At 46.2% G+C, this 4,660-nt stretch overlaps 1 pseudogene; it reads right to left on the bottom strand.

Moving 5' to 3' along the window:
* Positions 1–3,107: 3,107 nt before the first annotated feature.
* Positions 3,108–3,970, bottom strand: LOC130861060 (40S ribosomal protein S2-like; annotated as a pseudogene).
* Between the last annotated feature and the right edge of the window lie 690 nt (positions 3,971–4,660).

Here is a 4,660-nt window from a genome sequence, read left to right on the forward strand (position 1 = left end):
GATTCTCTCAGATCCCCCAAACCTCTCTGGAGATTTCTACAACCCACTGGCCTTTGCTACTTCCTCCAGGAAGTAAGGAGTGAGGACTCTTAAACCTAATCACTTACCTCACTTCCTCTCTCTCTCTCTCCCCTCCTCCTCCCAGCTGATTCTACTTCCCCTTTATGTCTTGTAGGAACTTTCTTTCACCTTTACCTCATAATTGTTTTCTTCCTGTTTAGTAGTTCCCAAAGTGTGGTCCCAGACAAGCAGCAGCAGCATCTCCTAGGAACTTTTAAAAAAATTCAAATAATTAGGAGCCAATCCAAACCTTCTGAATTAGAAACTCTGAGAGTGGGACCCACCAATCTATGTTTTAATAAGCCCTTGAGGGGATTCTGATGCACGCTTAAGTTTGAGAACCACTACTTTAGGGTCTAAATCAATAGTCCTCCATCCTGGTTGCTTTAGGATCTCCTGTGGAACTTTTAAAATTTAGTGGTTGCTAAGTACCATTGCAGCCCAATTAAATCCAAGGCCCATAAAGAGACCAGACCAAAATCAGCCCAGCCAGGTGTAAACCAACAGAGCTGCCCAACTGACACACAGACAATAATAACATGTGTAAGCATTAATAAAGGGTATTGTGTTATGCAACTAAGTTTGGGAATAGTTTGTTATGCAGCAGTAGCTAACTGATACACAGTACACATGTGAACTTCTGGTGGAACAGGGATTGATCTCCTTACTTCACCAAACCCAGCCCTCATTTCTGTTCCACGCCTGTTCTCCTAGCTGCCCCAGCCACTGGGAGGATACCCCAGCCTGCCAGGCCAGACCTTCCCACTGACCCTGCCCCAGGCTTAACAAGGCAACCAGTCAGGACCAGATGGAGGCTCCAAACCAATAGAAATATAATGTGAGACATGTACTTAATTTTATATTTCCTACTAGCCACATTTTCTAAAAAGGTAAAAAGAAACAGTGAAATTAATTTTCATATGTCTTGTTACATATTTTATTATATATTTCCTTTAACCCAGCATATCCAAAATGTTGTCATTTCAACATATGGCACTAGGCACATTGCACATGTTGACTAGCCACAAGCTGCTAGTGTTTTGGACAGAGCAGCTCCATGCAGACCCCTACACATGTCCCTTCCAGAGCAGCAATGACAGCAGGAGTGATTAAGAAGCAGAAGGAGCAGGAAGAGCAGAGCCGCCACCAACCCCATGTCACACCAAATCTTGACCCAAGAACAACTGTGCCCAGCACGCTGCCACTTGTAAGACAGCTGCTCATGCTGTCCCCCTGCCCTGCCCTATCCTTCTTTCCATTCTGCCCAACAGCTAAGATGTCGCCATCTCTGTGAAGCTTCCTTGAATGCCCATAGCACTCACTTCAGAATTCTAAAACATCTGTATGTTCTTAAAGACATACAGCTGGCCAACAGGCACATGAAAAGATGCTCAACATCACTAATTGTTAGAGAAACGCAAATCAAAGCTACAGTGAGGTACCACCTCGCATTTGTCAGAATGGCCATTGTTAAAAAGTCTACAAATAACGAATGCTGGAGAGGGTGTGGAGGAAAGGGAACCCTCCTACCATGTTGGTGGGAATGTAGATTGGTACAGCCACTATGGAGAACAGTATGGAGGTTCTTCAAAAAGCTAAAAGTAGAGTTGCCATATGACCCAGCAATCCCACTCCTGGGCATATACCCAGACAAAACTACAATTCAAAAAGATACATGCACCCGTATGTTCATAGCAGCACTATTCACAAGACATGGAAACAACCTAAATGTCCATCGATAGATGACTGGATAAAGAAGATATGGTACACATATACAATGAAATATTACTCAGCCATAAAAAAGAATGAAATAATGCCATTTGCTGCAACATGGTAGGACCTAGAGATTATCGTACTAAGTGAAGGAAGCCAGACAGAGAAAGACAAATACCATATGATATCGCTTATATGTGGAATCGCAAATACGACACATGAACTCATCTACAAAACAGAAACAGACTCACAGACACAGAGAACAGACTTGTGGGTGCCGAGGGGGAGGGGGTAGTGGAGGGATGGATTGGGAATGTGGGATTAGCAGATGCAAATTATTATATATAGAATGGATAGACAGCAATGCATAGCACAGAGAACTATACTCAATCTCCTGTGATAAACCATAATGGAAAAGAACATGGAAAAGAATGTATATATTCATAACTAAGTCACTTTGCTGCATGGCAGAAATTAACGCAACATTGTAAGTCAACTCTACTTCAACAAAATTACTTCTAAAAAATGAAAATGAAAAAATCTACAAAACACAAACAAAATAAACTAATTGAATAGTTCTTAATAGCCTATCCCAATAACAGCCACCACTTAGTGAGCACTTACTGTGTGCCAGGTACTGGGCTGAGCACTTCACCTGAATTATACCATTTGATGCTGACACAACAGCCTGAGCAGGAATTATTATCCTCGTACAGAGGAAGAAACTGAGGCTCAGAGAGCTAAACAGCTTCCCCAGGTTCACTCAGCTAGTAAGTGGAGGAACCAGGATTTGAACCCAGGGTTGTCAGGCTCTAGAGGCCATGCTTCCAATGCCTGATCCTTTGCTAATCAAAATGTGGTCTTTAGACCAGAAGCAGCAGCAGCACCTGGAAGCCTGTGAGAAATGCAGATCTCAGGCTCTTTCCCAAATCTCCTTCTCTGTGTCTGCATTTTTGGAAGATCCCAGGTAGTTCATGTGAATATTGAATTATGAGAGGTACTGGCTGGAGCTAGTCAGTATTTTAGTTACCTGTTTATAGTCTGTTTCATCCCTAGGCCACCAGCCCCGAAAGGGCAAAACTGCATCTCTTTCACTTCTCTGTTTCCTGAACATCTACTACAGAACTTGGCACAGTGAATAGCTGGGAACGGTTATTGAATCGAGTTCTCACCCTGCCCATTAGAGATTCTATCAAGTAGCCTACTTCCTTTTTTTTTTTTCCTTTAAATCTGCCTAGGGAAAAAGATCAAGAATCCAATGCACATGGCCAATTTACAACATCTGCCTGTGTCCTCAACAATAGCCTGTGCTACTTTATTTTTCTCATATAAAACTATTTGGTGGCTACAGATGGAGCCCGCGTCCTCTGCACAGAAACTCTCGTGTGGGTCTTTACAAGATGGTCAGTGAATTCCTGATACGGAGACGTGGTGAACATCGCCTCTTTCCAGAGATCAGGAGTGAGATACCTGTAGGTCTTGGAAATGGCATCAAAGGTGGCCTTGAAGAATGTGCCCAGGGTGGCGGTGCAGCCCCTGGCAGAGGTGTAGCAGTTGTCGAGTCTGGCCATCATCAGTAGCTTCTTGGGCATCGGGGCAGAGACGATGCCAGTGCTCCTGGGGGCAGGGATGAGATGCACTGGCGCAGACCCACAGCAGCCAGTCACCTTGCAAGGGACGGTGTGGGGCTTGCCGATCTTGTTCCCCCAGTAGCCTCGCCGCACAGGGACAATGGAGAGCTCAGCCAGAATGATGGCCCCACAGATGGCAGTGGCTACCTCCTTAGAGAGCTCTACACCCAAACCGACATGTCCGTTGTAATCCCCAATGGCGACAAGCGCCTCGAACCTGGTCCGCTGGCCAGCAGGGGTCTGCTTTTTCACAGGCATAATCTTCACCTTTGAGTGACGCCCCCAAGAAAAAGGCAATGATCTCAGATTTCTTGATGGGCAGAGAGAAGAGACAGATTTCTTCCAGGAACTTGATCTTCATGTCCTTGACCAGTGGCCCAGCTTGGTGACAGGAGCCACTCCTTGTCCTCGGCCTTACCTCCGCGAGCTCTGAGGCCTTGGCCCCGACCCCAACCCCAGGGGGGAACCCCAGCAGCTGCCGCTGCCTCCAAAGAAGCCACCACAGCCTCCCTTCCTGGCCACCCCCCCCCCCCCGGGGCCTCTGGTCCCTCCCGTAGCACTGGCATCACCTGCCATTTGGTGTTTTTATGGAGAAGAAGAGTGACAGTGCCCTGGGGTCCCTGGTCACAGAGCTAGTCCCCTAGCATTGTTGAAAGCCAGGGCCCAAGACTCAGCTGTGCACTTTCGATGTTTGCTTTTCAGGAAAGCTGGTTTTCTGAATGGAACCCATTCTGCTACCTTAGGAAGGGTAAATCTTTGGAGATTACTCAGCAAATGTAGCCCCAGAGTTTTTATACAAGAAGTGGAGTTGGGACTCTGGTGGGAAGGAGGACTGAAGATGAGGATGTGGAATAGCACATCAGATTAAGAAAATGTCAGCTGCCCATATTGAAGAGTGGTGGGATGATGGAAACTGAGGGATGGGGAAGGCTATAACGGCCTCCCACACACATGCCCTGGAAAACACACACCCACACCCACACCCACACACACACACACAATGCTGTGCCCTTGGAACCACCAGGGTTATTCAGGTCTCAGGAGTGGAAGCCACAAACCACTGGAAGGATAGTTATTTGGGGTTCAGTGTTGATCCCAATCTATGTATTAGAATTTTAGGATCTTAACACATTAGAGCTGGCTGTGACATGGACTGAGTGTTTCAGAAATATTTGTTAAGAGTTTAGCAGTGCTGCCAACACTCAGCCTCTCTTCACTGGTGCCAATAGAAACGTGGAGACAGAGTTTGGGGTGAA

Source organism: Hippopotamus amphibius, chromosome 9 (genome assembly GCF_030028045.1).
Source record: "Hippopotamus amphibius kiboko isolate mHipAmp2 chromosome 9, mHipAmp2.hap2, whole genome shotgun sequence".
Classification (NCBI taxonomy): domain Eukaryota; kingdom Metazoa; phylum Chordata; class Mammalia; order Artiodactyla; family Hippopotamidae; genus Hippopotamus; species Hippopotamus amphibius.